General features: G+C 37.3%; 1 long non-coding RNA gene across 1 annotated transcript; it reads left to right on the plus strand.

Annotated features, from left to right (window-relative positions):
- Positions 1-215: 215 nt before the first annotated feature.
- LOC122985961 lies at positions 216-3,306 on the plus strand. Its single transcript, XR_006404210.1, has 3 exons — positions 216-1,006; positions 1,136-1,263; positions 2,460-3,306. It is a non-coding gene; the product is annotated as an uncharacterized LOC122985961 (long non-coding RNA).
- The last annotated feature ends 13,870 nt before the right edge of the window (positions 3,307-17,176 follow it).

Below are 17,176 nucleotides of genomic sequence, written 5' to 3' on the forward strand. Positions count from 1 at the left end.
GAGGCAATCTTTAAAGGCAGACAGTGTTGTTTAAACTTATTTTTGATAAAATTACGCAACCTGATTTGACCATAAGATACTGAATACAAGGGAGAACACAAGAAATAACGTGAGGAGAGTATTTTCCTACTTATGACAAATTAATATGATAACTATGTGTATACGAGGCATGTTTCTCCAAAGGATATTTGGTTTCAGTCTCAGCAGCAGCCATTACAAGTCCATGTGCACATTAACAACCAGACTTAAGGTAAAAATGTGGATTTTTAAGATGTTAAATGTCCAGTAAACATGTATCATGTAACAAGGAGTCATATTACTTTGTTTGCACATTATCAAATAGAAGATGAATCATCAAAAGTTAGATAAAAAATATATATATAACAGGTTAAAAGACAAGGAAACGCTCATACAATCACAAAAGATGATATGCAGTCAGAGCCAAACAGCCAAGAGGTTTATTGTGTGGCTCCGCTAAGAGAGAATCAAATTTATCATCACAACAGCATCATATTTCTGGAGCATAATAACTACATCTGTTCAATCAAAGTCTACAAGATTGTTCAAAGTAGACAGGTATTAAGAGTTGACAATAAGGAATTTCTCAAATTATTTTGATAATATTTGACTTTGTCTATTTTGTGGAGCAGAGCAGGTGGACCCAAACGCAGGAGACTATAGGCAGAGAAAGGCTGAAGGATAACTTGTTTATTCAGGCAAAGCAAAGCTGGCAAAACAATGCAAAGCAGAAACAGAACAAGACTGAACAAAGGATCCAACAATACTGAATCAAAAACCAGGAATTAAATACAAACTAAACTGATGGGGGGGTCAAGGTGCAGGTGGATCAGGAGATCAGGAAAGGAGCTGATTGGCTGGAGAAGACAGCGGGAGCAGGGCAGGGCTAACGAGACTGATGCCGGGCAGGTGAGGAAATTAAGAAAAACACAAAAGGCAATAGCTGCTCTGAGCTGAGGACAAATCATGAATAAACCTAAATACACAAGTACGCTATAACCTGCAAACACTCTAATTTACACTTTTGTGATGATGCAGTTCTACTAACATGGCACATGGAGGTAAATACAAGTTATTCAAATCTACAGAAAGTAATGTTAACAAACTCCTTTTACAGAGAGTCCAGCCATTGAACAAACAGTCTCAGGATAAGAACGTCTACTAAATGCCCTGAATGGAAAAACAGACGACGTGAGGAATGAACCGCCTGCTGTATAAATCGCTGCATATCTGATGCTGAACTAGGTGTGTCAAACTCCTCAGTCACATTTCACAACTAGTGTGTAAGCAAACCTCAATTTCCTGTACAAGGGCCCACTCCCATTCAGCCCAGTTCAACAAACGGGGGAAAAAAGTCTGAAGGCATCCGGTGGACTGATGGAAGGACGTAGAGCCAAACTGGAACAGAACCATGACTCAGTCTTTGAGATTTTCTTTTCAAGACACCCATTGATATGTAATTTTTGGTGACTTCTTGTGCAACATAAATGTAAATCAATGAAATTATCCAAATCTAGTCAGATGTTTTGATGTCTAATGGAGCTTATCACAAAATTAAGCACCTTAATTTGATGAAGCGTGAATTAATACAGATGGTTGGATGCTCGAATACAATATTTAGGATCTGAAAATGCATCATTCCTTTTCAAATGTTGCAAAAAAAACTGCATCAATTTGCCTTTCAAATCGACAAACTGCACAGGCTGTTACTCATCTTGTCTTGAGGTCATTTACAGTCAAACCTTCAAAACCTGTTTTGTATAAAACTTATCAACTTTACCTGTCGCGTTAATGGATATACCATCATTACAGAGTTGGTTTGGACAGAAAAAGCTACCACCCTCCCCTCCAGACACAATGAATATCCAATGCTTGAGTCATTCAGTCAAGTTCTTGTGCTCCAAGTGAACTCAGTGAAACTGGAGTTTTGCCATGGCCAGCTTGAATTTCAGAATATATATCTAATGGTGTAATGAAGTTTGGCCTCTATTTTCTACCTCTCTCTGGACTTTAAGTAGTACCAGGACACAGAGTAGAGTAGAGCTACAATGATTAGTTGATTAATCTACCAGTCAATTAACAGAAAATTAAGGTTTTAGTAATTTCTCAAGCAAAAACACCCAAAAACCTCTGATTCCAGCTTCTAAATTGTTCTAAATCTTCTAAATTTCCAGCTTTTTCTTTGTCATATATGAGTTATAATCAGTGAACTGAATGTATTTGTGCTGTTGGAACAAGATGTGAATACATCTCATGAGCTGTGGGACAATTCATAGACTAAACAATTCATTAAAAGATTATTGAATAATAGGTCATGTTACATAAATTTTATCCCTCTGTGTCTCCAATCTGTGATAAATAAAATGATGGCACATTGTTGCATTTATTTTGTCCACTAACTCACTCATTCTGATCAAGTATTTTCTTCTGGTTCACCACAGGACTGACGGAGACTTCGCTCTCTTTGGGTGCTTTAACTCTTCCCTCACACATACAAACAGCTCTGCTGATGGGCTGAAAAACTTATTCTCAAAGACTGGAAGACACCAAAACCTACGTGCTTCAGAAACTGGCTGCATGAACGATGTTTTGGTTATCCACTTAAAATCTCATCATAAATGGAAAGAATCTTGGGCTCCTTTTCTTGAATATTTGGTCTCAATTTGACCGTATTTGTATTCATATATAGATTGAGGCTCTTGTAACAATCACATGTAGATGATATGTACTGTTATCATGTTTTGTGTCCTTGATACATGGTTAAGAAGAACTGCTCTCAGTTACTTCTGATGTGTGTGTGTGTGTGTTTCAGTTGTGGACATTGACGTTTATGTGGTTTATATGAAAAATCTGTCAATGAAAATAATGCTAAAAAAAAAAGACGATTCATGGATAATGAAAATAATGGAGAGTGGAAAGTAACACACAGTATTTACAAGGATCATCCCCTGAAACAACACAACACAGTTATGGTTTTATAACAGGATCCAGCGTGCGACTTACAAAAGTACAAGTAAACATTCTCCAAACATCTCCAGAACAAAAGCGGACAACATCTCCTTCCTGCGGACACCTACATGCTTATTGTTGACGACGACCTCACCCACAACAATCACTATCATCATAACTTCCACTGAAGAGCGGTGAGCTGTTTTCTTCCAAACTCGCAGTCGTCGCTTTGTTATACGCACATCAGAAGAAACCAGTTTGAGTCAAGACCACAGTTTATGCCAGTAAGCACAAAAATAAAAACAAAAATTAAGGGGAAAATGGGAAGTTTTGACATGAGCTGCAGTGTGTCCTTGTGTTTGTTGTGATTACCTGCATGAGTAAATCGACATTCCTACACACAGAATGTGGGACGCTGCCAGAGACGAACAATGGGAACTTTAATTAGATCAAGACTTTGTCCAGGGATTGTGACTGTTGCGTGTCCAAATACACACACACACACACACACACACACACGTACAGAAGCAGATGCATTAACACTTTTCTTTCTTCTTTTCTTTGTAATAGAGAAATTTTAGCTACAAGCCTGAAACCTGACAACGGGAGTATATTCAAACCGCAGCTGTTAGTGTCCCAGTTCTGATGTTTTCCCACCTATGTAACGCATATATGTTTTTCTCCTGTAGTGAACAGAAAACACACACATAACATAAACATGGAAATATGATCTTTGTATTTTTCAGTAGGGTTAAGATGTTTTTCTAAATTTGATCTGTTCTGGGATGAACACCTGCAGGCTGCTCTGTGAGATCATGTATCTATAAGTAGGTTAAAGGACAGGTTCACGATTTTTCAAGTCTGTCATAAAACGATCATCATGAGCCCATATGAACACTGAAACAGGTTTTGCTTGCTATAATAATTCCTCCTGTCCATACTGGTCACTGGACAGGCGTCCTGGCGTCGCCAGAGTTGTGTTGATTTCAGTTCATTTGGGTTAAAAGCACAATATGTAATTTCTGCTGCTAGGGGTCTCTCCATCAAAACAATAACAAAAGACAGAGTTTGATGACAATGTGAAGTAGCGTTGGATCATAGGAGTTATTGTCTTCATTGTTTAACAACCAGCTTTTCCCAGTTAGGATTACTTCAGTGTTCATCAATCAGGAAGGTCTCCTCCTCTCCAAAACAAACAGATCTGATTAAAATAAATGAATAAAGCAGTTTCGCATAAAAAAACAGTGTTTCTCTGATGCTGTTCGGTGGACAGAGGACATCTGGGAGGGGCTGCTAGCCGAGCTGCTGCTAACGTTTGTTTCTCTGATAACTTAAGATCCAGACGTCCAATGACTAAAATCCATCATCCGTTTAAAAGATAGTTAAAAATGACCAAGTTTATTGTAAAAATGTGTCTTAAAACTTTATAAAAGTCCATTTATGACAGTTTCTGGCAGACAACCACTACACTAAGGTATTATCTTGTATGTGTATACTATTTGGTAGACGCCATTGTGACAGACAACCACAACACGACACATACATCTTGTGTATGTATACTCCTTTCATTTAGAGGGGGATGACGCCATTGACAGGTGGCCAAATGAAACGGACCGTTACCTTGATTAAAATTACAGATTTCTCTGGGTTTGAAAATTGTTGGAAACATTTTAGATAATGTAAGTTCACAACTCAACAAAATATATAACATAGGTCTAGTCGTTTTTAGACATTTAAATGCAGAATAGTTACATATTATAGCTTTAAGAATTAGACAGAGATAGAAACTAAACCATAATACTTGAAGGTTATCATTCAGTGTGTTCATTCATTCTTTGCTTTCATCTGCACGTTACTCTCATGCGTCCAAACCTCTACAATCTCTCCTTCTTCCCTCTGAAAACTCATATTAGATAAGATGATGCAAAGCTGTTGAACATTTGTTTGAAATGTCCCTGAGCCCCGTCTACTTCAAACCAGGGAGACATCTGTCATATAAAATAACTAAAACGGTTCTTACTTTGATAGAAAATAGTGTGATCAAATTACAAAGCTGATTGAGAAAATCAGAAAAGTTGTCTGGTTTTAACACTCAAGCCACCTAATTATTGTAGTTTTTACATTTTATATATTTGATATAAAATAGTCAAATATCCACCAACACAAAGTCTAAAAGTATCCTTAAAAGGGAACACCTGTTCTTCAGATTCAGAAAAAAATACTTACCTCATGACCTCAATGTTCTCAGTGGCGGCTACAGCCATGGTCAAGAGCCTCTACGTCAAGTTCAAGGAGTCAAAAGACATCCTTGAACTTGAAAATAAGTGAAGTGGGAGATACAGTATATTTCGATACTTTCCCTGGCAGGCTACAGTATGTTGATCAGCAGGTTTGAGGATTTCATTTTAGCACAAAAGTCATTCCTGGTGAGAGAAATCTATTTAAACAAATATCTAAATCTAACAAATAATCCAAATAACTTCAACTATTAAGGCAAATTAATGCAATCTTGTAGTGTGAATGTAGCTGGAGTCACTGTTCAGTCTGTATATCGATCTCCACTGAGTTTTAAAGTACATTTCTATACAGATCACACAGAATTTACTATAGAGTTTGTTCTTGAGGGGAAGAGAGCAAGACACAAAGCATAATGGAGCACAAATCTGATTGTTTGAATAATAAATAAGGAGGACACAGGGATGAACATCCTCCTGATCAAACCTCTGATTTGTTTCCACTATAAATCTTCAATATCTGTCAGGATGCTCATCTTCGTTCTCGTTCCCCACTGAGCCCCTGCTGAATATTTCATCTTCAAAGCAGAGATAAAGTGTCTCGTGCTGTTCACACGATCCGCCTTTTGTCTTCGATGTGTGGAGCTCGGCGGACAAAGCGAGATACCAGGTCAGCGGTGTCGGTCTCAAACCGCATCGAGACGACGGGTTGAAACACGAGAGATGATTTGTTTTTCAGCCAGCATCTCGTGTGCGACTCTGTGACGCTGCGCCCGAGTTCATGAAGGGCAGCCGAGGGACAGTTTGTCCTGGAAACTAAGATGCTCAGAGGTCACCTGAGATTCAGCTCCGGCTCGGATTCCTTCTCTCTGCTGCTGCTGTGCATCTGCTGCAAATGATCGAATAAAGAATAAGTTCTGTGATTTTGTTTTTTTAAGAATTGATGAATTTATGCAGCCAGATAACATCTGTACTGCTGAATTTGCTTGTGAGATGAGTGTAAAAAATCATGTGTGCCATATTTATTTCAGAAAAGCTTCAGTCAGACTTTATTTTGCAATATGATTCATTTTTAGCAACGGGATATCTATGTCAGTCTGTGTGTCCATCTCTTTGATCCATAAATATCTAAACAACCTCTGGATGGATTATCATTTTGCAGAGACATTCATGATGCCCAGCAGATGAATCCTAGTGAACTATTTTAATGGATTGCTATGACAATTTGTACAAATTACAAAGCATTAATTATTTATCAATTTGGTGATCTGCTGACTTTTTGGTTTATGACCAAATACGTGCAAAACTAATGACATTCCCATCAGCCTCAGTTATACTTTATTTCTAGTGCAAATTGGCAAATATTAGCATGCTAACACGCTAAACTAAGATGGAGAACAAGGTAAAAACGATACCTATTTAACTGCGTGTCAGTATTGTCGTTAGCCGTGTTTTCATCAATATATTTTTATACATATTTTGAAGTATCGCATCAGAAAAAGTTGATGGAAACGGCAAAATTAGAAAAAACTTCCTTCATTTCGCAAAAAAATGTTTTTTGTCACTTGAGGTGATTTTTGCCTTTTTCGAAAAAAAAGTTAATGCGCTTAATGGGAGATGGAAACACCTTTGCCAAATAAGTTTTGACGCAGCAAATAATTAACTCACATGACTGATCAGCGGTCTTCGTCTTCAGAAAGCATGAAACATGGCTGATACTGGCTGACATGAAAGAACAATTTAACAATTTAAACACATTTCTGAAGACGCCCCTACATTCTTCTTCTTTGTTTACCAGTTTGCAACCTCTACTTCTTCTACTCTGTATATTACATCAATGTGTAACGTAGCCTAATGTTACACCGCCAACTTCTGACGAAACTATGCGTGGCCTTATTTGTTCGTTCCAAACTAGTTGATGGAAGTACGCCTAATTTACTTTTTTTTTTTTTCCGCTTTTTTGTGATTTTACAAAAGTTTGCTTAAAATTTGCTTGACAGTAGATGTAAACATGGCTATTGTGAGCATGTTAGCATGCAGATGTTAGCATTTAGCTCAAAGCACCACTGTTCCTGAGTATTGCCTCGTTGAGCCTCTGGTATGGCTGTAGACTCTTACGAGCGTCGGGTTATTTCTGAAAGGAAGGCTGGGAAAAGTGTTTATAGCTGTTCCGAACAGCCACCCTCAACCGTCAAAGGGAGAAAACGTGATACCTTTTCAATATGGGAATAACAGAGCACATTTTCAGACAGTCTCTCTCCTCAAAGGTATTCATAGTGTTTCATACATAAAAAGTGCCAGAAATAGTTGTGTAACAAATGAAAAAACTGAGTTTGAACCCTGTTTACTTTCTCACCTCTGCACAGCTGGTCAATCACTGCATGAAGTAGGTGTGAATGATGGATTGTCGGTTTTGGAAAGTTACAGAAATTATTTGAGACATAATTCACCAGTACTGACGTCAGAAAGGTGGAGGAAGACTTTGAAGCTGGGCAAAAGTATAGTCCATCAGAATCTTTTTCCTTTAATCTTGTTATTGTTGTTATTGCCTTCATATTCTGGATGATGACTTGCTCAAATTGAAGGAAAAATACATTTTTACCAGAGGCAAGTCTTTTTTAATGATTGGAGCTGGAAAAAACTATTATAATGTCAATCAAAACATGCAGGTTATGAACTGCTGAACCTTTGTCTGCATTCTGCTGTTGAGCTCTAAAATGCAAATTGTTAATCCAATAATCCCTCTAATCTCTTTTTATGGGTTACTGTATGTTTCATCTTGCTTGTAATGTTTGTTTTCATCTTTTCCACTGGATAACTAATCTAAACTATATTAATACTTCTCTTTTTATGCAACAAGTGTAAATGAAATCTTTTTTCCTACATCGTTCTGCCACATTCCCAACAACGTCTCACTGTGCTTAAACTCGTCACGTGGAAACAGCATCATACACTCGTTTGTGACAGAAAACAACACAAATGGGGCAGTAGGGAAACAGCTTCTCAGCACATTTCTTTGCATTACAAATAATGAGGCCAAGAATTTGACCTTGACCTCGTTATTTGTTTGCAGTCTCAGTGTGACTGAAATGAAAGCATCTGATAGATTCTCTCCTGAAGCAGAAACAGGCCGACAGTCCGAACTTGTTAATGAGCTCGATTAATACTGTCATCCTTCACATCAGTCTGTATTTATAATAATTTAATAAGAAAAGGACTGACAGATCATGTCAAATATGCTTCGTAATATGTTTTTCTTTGTTTGTATTCTGTGTTGTCTATGTCTGTGGTTCTCAAAGTGGGGTCTGGGGACCCCAAGGGGTCATTGAGGGGGTATAAGGGGGGTCCCCAGCAAATAGGGGAATAATTTATGTTCACTATAATTCCATCCATTAGTAACACAATGACTATTTTGGTCATGTGTTCATACACTTTCTGTAATAAAACTTCTAAAAGCAAAAATCTTATCAGATGGGGGTCCGTGGTCTAATTTGTGTCAGTTTACGGGTCCTTGACATGAAAACATTTGAGAACCACTGGTCTATGTTATTGGGTTTATGTTTTATTTTTTACCAGTATACGACGAGGTAGATGTGAATGGTATAGATGTACAGTATGCGGTTTATCTGTTGAACAACATTAACATCCAGTAGTGTTAAAAACTGAATTGGCATCAGAAATGTACTCAAATTATATATTTTCAACTTTGTCGAACTGTAAACTGTAAACAAAAGGTGTAAAGTTTTGTTGCCTGTTTGGAGGCCTTAGCTTGACATGTAGCTTTTAATTCTTTGCTCCAGATATTACAGCATAAAAGTTCATTTTTACTTATCAGAGGCTGAGAGAGTACAACTAAGACAGACATTGATGAACCAATTAATGTCAATAGCTGACAAATAAGATCTGGTGGAAAATGTACGAGAAGGTAAAACAGCAAGTTTGAAAATAAAATTTGTTGTTTTCAAAATATCTTAAGTTCAATATATCAATTCAATTTCAATTGATCAGTCAATTGTCTGTCAAAAATGTCATGTTGTCACGAACAAGAACAGTCAAGTCATGTTATGTCTCTCAAAGAGCAGTGGTGATACACCAGTCAACCAGTCTTCTACCGCTGGTTACTGGGAAGCTTCAGCAGTCAGACTTTAAGTGTCGTTCTCAAGGCGTTTGTTGAGGGAGGGAAAGTTTTGCATTGTTGGGTCTCTGTCTGGTTCTTCACAATTGGTCTGAAGATTTAACCTTAAGTGTCAAGATTCTCATTTTCTCTATAAATACATCACATTATGTGTCTTCTCCCAAATCCAATCCCCTTGCGTCAGACTTCTTCATGTGGGACACGGCCTCTAAACAGTAACTGAAAGAACGATTGTGTTGTCCAGCCACATGGGCAAAAGGCAAAAGTGTTTAAAGCCATTCTGAACAGCCACACTCAAATGCAGTGACAAATCAGCCATCATAGAGAGGGGGAGACGCAATATTGTTTCAATACAGGAATAACAAGAGCACATTCATAGTGCTTGACTTGGTTGCACACATGAGAAGTGCCAGGAATAGTTATATAACGAATGAAAAAGAGAGTTCAAACCCTGCTTACTTTGAATAAAGTGCTCTTCAGTTGATGAATTTTGGAAATAAACATTATCTCTTACTGATTTCTGTTAGTTAATCTATAAACAGAGGAGATGTCGATACCTTTTTGAGTGAAAACACGTTTCTAAATATTGAGATGATTGAGATGTTGCTTCTGCAGATGAAATCTATGATATTAAGCTTCAGGGTACTACAAATGAAGCTTGAACTATGATTGAACTTGCTTTCGATCACTCAGGACACTGCTGCCGTCATTTCCACGACACAGACTCCTTCGCACTCTGTTACATCATGAGGGTGCTGTTCCATGATGGCTGGCAGGTGGCAATGACCCCCCGTGTCCCCTGCTTACCCGGGCAAGCTGGACCGCCAACATTAATGCCGTGATGTGCCAGGATCAAGTAGCTGGCCTGCTATCTTGTTACTAATCTGATAATCTGTTTGGCAAAAGGACTCTTTTCCGTTCCTCTTTACATAACCGGGTCTATGTTCGGATTCAGACTGAGCGTTTGGGCCTGTGAAGGCCAGCGGGAGGACAGGACTTTGTTGTCGCTTCGGAGGGGCAAATTAGACTTGTTTTTTTTTAATGTATGTCCCATATTATACATCAGTCCCTACACCCCTTGATGAGAGTCAAAGTCATCCATAGTGCAGGGGACTGATAGGTGTCAACGTCTTAAAAACAGACCCTCAAAATAGCTTCGGGGCTTCACTTAAACCCCAAACCCTTTGGTTAGTTTTCGACCACTCTGCCACTTCCTTTTATCTAACAACACTAAATAGCTCTGCCCACTATTTGAAGAATATAGGGGACTATTTCTTGCCACAGTCATTGCTTCAGCATCGACATTACTTTCAGATCACATTTATGCTGCAAGTGTTTCCTCTACTGTACTTATCTTGCAAAACAAGTTTCTCTTCCTCAGTCTGATTTGTGTTTTCACCAGACGTTTTAAGTAATACCACCATAAAAACAGCAGCAACAGTGTTTTCATGGCTTTTTTTTTTTTTTTACCTTATTCACGCTGAACTGTGAAAAACTACACAGTATTTTGATTATACTATGAATCATTTTGAGATGTTTATGTGGGGAAAAATTAGCATAAGAGATTATCCAAAGAGGCATTAGTTCAGTTTTGAAATTAACGACTTGATGAGAGGTAACACATGTCATTTTCAAATAATAATAACATTTTGGAGACTGAGAGAAAATTAGTTCCATCCTAAAAGGTCAAAATGTTCCCTTACAGCTGAAAAAAAGCTTTATTTTGGGGGCTCAGGGAATGAAGACCAAAGATTGTTACATGCAACATTTGGTCTGACAATTGTTAGGCTCTACTTATACTGTATGCAGTCTGGTGGCAAAATCAATGACTTGCTAAACAAAAATAGAGGTTCTGCACACAGAACACCTCAGTGAGGCCACAGTAAGCTAATCCTGGAGAGCACTGATTTAGAGGGAAAAAAGTAGGTCAATCCCTCAGGGAGAAGAACTATAGAAATACTAAATCTACAGCATGTTATGAAAGAATACTTTACAATACAACACAGCAAGGACTATATGATAAACTACATGAACTACATGTAATGTAAAAAAGCATTTAGGTCATTTACTTGAGTGAAGTAGTTATACAACAACAGTAATAACATCCATTAAGGATTAAAATTCCTGCATTCAAACTTTTAATTGTGTAAATGAAAACAAGTATTAGCAGGAGCAAGTACACACATGTTGAAAGTAAAAGTACTCAAAATGGTTCCTTTCAGTGTTTTCACAAGTGTATAATAAGTATTTTAATGTTACAACTGGTCCAGGTGCTGCTAAAGTCACACCACTGTATCTATAGCGGTCTAATTATGAGCTCATATGTTTTCATGAAACACCTTCATCTGCAAGTCATAAAAAGAATCACATGATCAGAAATATGCAAGTAATGTGCCCAAATAAGGAGGGGTTGGTACTCAGATCCTTTACGTGTACTAAAAGTAATAGTACAACAGTGTAAAAATGCTCTTCTACAAGTACAACTTGACCGTGTATTGACAATGTACAACGACCCCTTTAGTGTTGTGTTGTTGGATTATTCTACACTACAGCTGGAGCTAATCTTAACTACTATACTGTACAGTAATGTGTTGCAACACCTCATGTTTTATTTGTTGATTGCATGAAAATGTAAAGTAACTTTAGCTGTCAAATAAATGTTTTGCTGTACAATATTTCATTCTGAAATAAAGTGTAGTAAAAGTAAAAAGTAGCACAAAGTGGAAATACTCAAGTAAAGTACAAGTACCTCAAAAGTGTACTTATAGTATATGCAACACTTATGTTTTTTACTTTCTGCCACTGCAAGTAACTCAAACCATTACTGAAGTTCAGTATTTGTGTAAATGTGCTTTGTTACATTGCACATCTGCATCTATCATTTAATGTAGGTCAGTGGTTCCCAAACATTTTAACTCAATGTGATCCCTTAAACAGAAGTGTGAGCCACGTTATGGCCTTATTGTAGACATGAGGTGTGAGCGTTTAAACCAAAGTGTGATTTTTCCTTCTCAGATTATTTCGTTTGAAGGATTTTTAGGGGCCCGAGGAGGTGAAAACATCCAGTATTTCTTAAGGAGTAAAGCAAAAGATCAGAGAACATGATGCTCATTACGGAATATTTTCCACATTTTGAGACTAACCTACCACCCGTCCTTTTGATCAACATCTCCTGCTTCCTCCAGACTCCAGTAATTTATGAACTGCTTCACTATCTCTGTTTTTGCAGATTTCATAAAGGAAGCCTCGGCCAGCGACTTGAATTCAAGGGTATCAGAGCTCTGGGAAGAGGCAACGTCTCAGGTTCATTGTTGTTCCGTTAATATGTGTTAAAGATTGATTCAGTGCAAGGTGATGACTGTATTACTCAAAATCAAAATTGAACTGCTTCTTCCCATCAGTGTCCTCTGAGTATGATGAGTGTTGCTCTGCAGAAGGGTCACTGGCACATGTGTTTAGATATTTCCCTTCATTATACAACTTTTGGACTGCAACACTTAAATTGCTCTCAAAAGCCTTTCAGCCCAACCACAACCTGGCTATCTCTCGATGCTCTGCAGAGACCTCTCAACTTTTGTATGACGTGCAGATCGCTCTGCAGGTAGGAATGAATGGTGGCTCCTAAGAAACTTCCTCTTCTGACCTGGAAGTCTAACACTCCACCCTGCTTAGCAATCAGGCTCGAGGAGATGTTATCTACCATACAAATGGAAAGACTGTGTCTGCACAAACCCACCACGCAAAATAGATTCAAGAGAATATGGGGGCTTTTTTTGGCACAGCGTCACATCACCCCACGGAGGCACTTCTGACCTGATGGCAATATGAGAGGGTGTGGTATTTAACATGACCCATTTATTTGAGTCACTTCCTCTTGCTTGTAACGTTGCGATAACATCTTGAAAGACGGCTTATTTATGTAATATTTTTAACTGTTGGCAACCTTTTTGTTCTGGTTGTATTATGCTGATTTTTTTATTTTCCCGGTATTGTTTTGTAAGTCCTTTCAATATATTTTGTCCCTCAGTAAACCAAACTTTATTTGTATAGCACCTTCTGTACAGGGTAGTGCCTGACAACCTGATTAAAGGACAGAACAGATGTAAAACATAATAAAAACAATACAATAGATTAAAACAAAATAACACAGAATAAGATCAAGATAAAACATATAAAAGACAATGACAAATAATACAGATACGAGGGAATAAAACTTTTAAAAACATGAAAACAGTAAATGCTTAGACAGAATAAATAATGACCATAAGATACTCTAATCAAAAGCCAGGCTAAAGAGGAAAATTTTACATTAAGTTTACATTTAAAAATACCAACACTTTCAGCTGCTCTCAGTTTCTCAGGGAGACTGTTGCAGCGGCTCTGAGGATAAAAACTAAAGGTTGCCTCACCAAGTTTTTGTCCTGCACTCAGGAACAACTAAAAGACTCGTGCCAGAGGACCTCAGGGGTTCATACATTGCAAGCATGTCAGACAAGTAGGTGCAAGCTTGCTTTAAAAAACAAGTTAAAGAATTTAAAAATCAATATGGAAACTGACAGGCAACCAATGTATGGACTTTAAAACAGGTGTAATGAGTTCTGTGCTTCTGGTGCCAGTCAGCACAACAGAGTTCTGAATCAATTTCAACTGATTAATAACTTGGAACAGATAGGCGAGCGTTACAATAGTCCAGTCTGCTGGATATGAATCATTAGTCTCTCTGTGTCACTCAGAGAGAGAAATGGTTGCACTTTAGCAATATCAATATTTTTGAGGTAAATAAAAAATATATAGAAGAAAACCCCATTATGCTAATGTTTATTTGCCACTATTGTGGATGTACAGGTTGTGTTAGATCTGACCACATCTGAACTGGATATTGTTGATAATATTAACAAGAGCTGCAACTAAAGATTATTTTCACTATCAATTAATCTGTCGATTATGTTCACGATTAATTGATTAGTTGTTTGGTCCATAAAATGTCAAAAAATGAAAAAATCTCTATGAATGTTTCCCAAAGCCCAAGAGGATGTCCTTGATTTTTTTAAAATGCTTTTGTCCTGACCAACAGTCCACAACCCAAGGATGTTCAGTTTACTGTCATAGAAGACTCAATAAACCAGAAAATATTCACATTTCAGAAGCTGGAATCAGATCATTTTGACAATCATTTCAGATCAATATTTTATACATAAAACATATGATCCGTTTGTTATATATGCTTTGTTCTAGATTAGACTATTCAGGTCAAACTAGCTCCACCTCCAGCAGCTACAACAACAACATGCTGCTTACACACTGATGCTTCAGTATTAATAATCTAATGATGTCATATATAACTAGAAAAGGCAATTTCTGAAGAAATTGCGTTGTGAATGCTGGCTGCTGAAAGGCTGGTGCTAACCTGGATTGCTGAATTCAATGAAGAAGCTGAATCCATATGAGTAGTTGAAAGGCTTGCGCTAAACTGGATTGTTGGCTTAACTTTGGAAGAAGATGCTGAAGGAGTATGAATGATATGGAAAAGTGGAAAATAGGTTGTCAAATCATGAAATCTTGATTAAATGTGTTGAATAGTTTCAAAAAGTATGAATGGGATTAAAAAGTTGAATAAAACTACTAATGTATGAAAATATGTGGAACATTTTAAGGTTTGGATGGAGTATGAATCAGTAGAGGAGAGCTGAAAATGGCAGCTGTGTTGAGTAGCTTATGAAAAATATGAATGGAGGAGATGAGAAAGAGGAGCAGGAGAAAAGGAGCACAAAGAGGAGGAGGACAGAAGATGTAGAGGAGGAGGAGGACAGAGGAGGTGGAGGGAGGAGGAGGAGGAGAGAAGTTGAAAGACAGTTAAAAAAGGACCAACTGCCAAAAACACCTGAGCATCAATCCACCAATCAGAACAGAGACTGAGTCACAGGTTGCTATGGTGACACTGCAGCCCTGTGGCAAGGGGAGACGATCACCCAAAGAAGCAACAAACAAGCCTTGAACAACTTCCTATAACTCAAAAACAAAGAGTCACATCGAAAAAATTTCTTGAGTATGAGAGCCCCAAGACTTCATTGGCGATACTCATATAGGATGTGTGTTTGTACGATTTAAAATGAAGGAGATATGTCAATTCAAATGTAACCATCATCTCTCTTTTTAACAAGAAGTTTAAAAGTTCAGATTACATTGGAGTCTATGAGACTGTTTGACAGCACTCTCTGCACTTTTGTTCCATTTATTCAAAAACCGTGAGTCGTATTTCTAATGGAAGTAACACTGGATGAGAGAGGACAAGTTTGTCTACGTTTTTTTGTATAAGTTGTGCATGTAGAGTGGAAGGTGTGGGAGTAAAGTGATAATGTCTTTTCTGATAAAATCTCCAGGCCTATACTTAGAGTGCGTGATGTCACTCCTGACATCACACACTCTGGGTCTGAACATTCCATGCAATACACACTAATGTAAAAACCTGAGAAGGGCTGAAAATCTCATGAAACTTGAACTGTGGTTGTGTGAAAACCGTGAAAGATATCAAAAAGATTAATGCAATTTTAGTAGTTGAAAGTCTTGTGACCCGTTTAAAGTTGAAATGAAGCCTCTAGCTGAAAATATGTGGAAGTAGTTGAAGTTGAAAGTGGACTGGGTTGAAGAGGATTTGAACATTCCGTCCATTCATTTGAATGGAGCAAAATCGCTGAAAAACGGTGAATGTTTTGGAAAGTATGAAGGGTATGAATTAGAAAAGTGATGGCAATAATGTCCTAATTGAGCTGAACGTAATGATGTTTGAATGAAGTTTGTACGTTGAAAAATGTGGAAGGAGATAGGTGCCAAAAAAGTGGGCGGAATAATAATAAAGGTTGTAGAATAACATAGGTTGTGAATGCTTTCCAGCATTCACATCAATAATATATCAGTCACAGGGACCAAACCACTACTTTTACTGCAATACTTTAACTACATTTTACTGCTAATACTTATGTACTTTTACTTAAGTAGGATCTTTCATGCAGGACTTTTACTTGTAATGGAGTAGTTTTTTTATTGCTGTATTGGTACTTTTACTTAAGTAAAGGATCTGAGTACCTCTTCCACCACCGTGAGAATGTTCCTGAGATGTTATTATAGTAATTTAAATGTTTACCTCAAAGTGTGATAAAGTTAAAGTAGGGTAAGATGGGGGAAGATGCCCCTTTAAGAACATTGTTAATCTACTGAAAAGACACAATGTGTTTGAATTGGATTTAGTGTGTACAGTATCATGAGCCAAAACAATTTGTTGGGTAATATGTTGGTAGAGTATTAAATGTCAATAATGTAAAATCGTTTTGATTTTTGGTATCTACTTTTTAATTAACATAATGCATACTATCTCATCAAGAGCACTTTTTTAATTGATTTCTCTCTTACATTGAGTAAAATAAGATCTTTTTTAAAGGCCAATAGTTTTTCAATTTAGTCAACATTTCTATGTTTTGGAGACAGGTCAATGACTAAATTATTGTAGATTGTAGTTGTATTCTTCACTAATCATATTTTTGCTGGTAGCATTATCAGAGGATGAGTTGATTTTATGCCCCTGAGGGTATTTTGCTCCAAACCACTAGGGGGCATCTTGCCCAAGAAGTGATTTTTTTTTTTTTTTTTTTTTACATTTTTACAATTATCATAAAAATCTATTTTATTTCTTTGCTCCAAACTAATGAATGGTTCCTCACGTGAATCTCCTAACTGGACTACCAAAATGTTTTGTGTTTGCCTTTGTTAAAACACACAGATCATTAAAAACCAACGAGAACAAATTAGATAAAGTTACCTCAAAATCTGTTAATGTGCAGAATTC

The sequence above is a fragment of the Thunnus albacares genome, chromosome 7 (genome assembly GCF_914725855.1).
Source record: "Thunnus albacares chromosome 7, fThuAlb1.1, whole genome shotgun sequence".
Lineage (NCBI taxonomy): Eukaryota > Metazoa > Chordata > Actinopteri > Scombriformes > Scombridae > Thunnus > Thunnus albacares.